This window comes from Sinocyclocheilus grahami, unplaced genomic scaffold (genome assembly GCF_001515645.1).
Source record: "Sinocyclocheilus grahami isolate Dianchi unplaced genomic scaffold, SAMN03320097.WGS_v1.1 scaffold17135.1, whole genome shotgun sequence".
Classification (NCBI taxonomy): Eukaryota; Metazoa; Chordata; class Actinopteri; order Cypriniformes; family Cyprinidae; genus Sinocyclocheilus; species Sinocyclocheilus grahami.
Window position 1 is genome coordinate 3,516 of NW_015516460.1, and position 613 is coordinate 4,128.

The following is a 613-nucleotide window of genomic DNA, read 5'->3' on the forward strand; positions in this document are numbered from 1 at the left end:
GTAACCTGTAATTTAAATAAAAAATATTAGATGAAAAATTTTAAAACCTAAATGAATGTTACCGAAATATGTTTAAGTTGAAGCACTAATAAAATAAATGTAAATAGTTATATAGAAATAGAAAGGTATTGACAAAAGCACAAGACAAAATTAAAATCTAAACATTAATGAAAATTGTAAAATGTAATTGAAATAAATCTTAAATAAAAAAAAGCTAATTCAAAACATTAATAAATACTATAACAGTGTATGAGTAATAGTATTACTGAAATAACACTTATTGTAGTGTTATTTTACATATAACTGATTATTAGTTTTATTTTACACATATTTTATATGAAATTATAATTTTGTTACAAATATTTGGGGCGTAAATACAAAATTGCATTGATTGCCAGTCAGTTCAATAGATCATGTCTCATATTTTGAGGTTGTTTATAGTTATTATTATGCACACGAAGCACAGGTTTCATGTTTTATTTTCAAAAGGGAATCCAAGTGTATAAATGTTCTCGACAGAATATAATACTTCATGTATTTATTTTTAAATACACAATTATTCCCCTTGTATATACACACATCACAGGACTGAAGAGTGTTGTATTTTGATTCA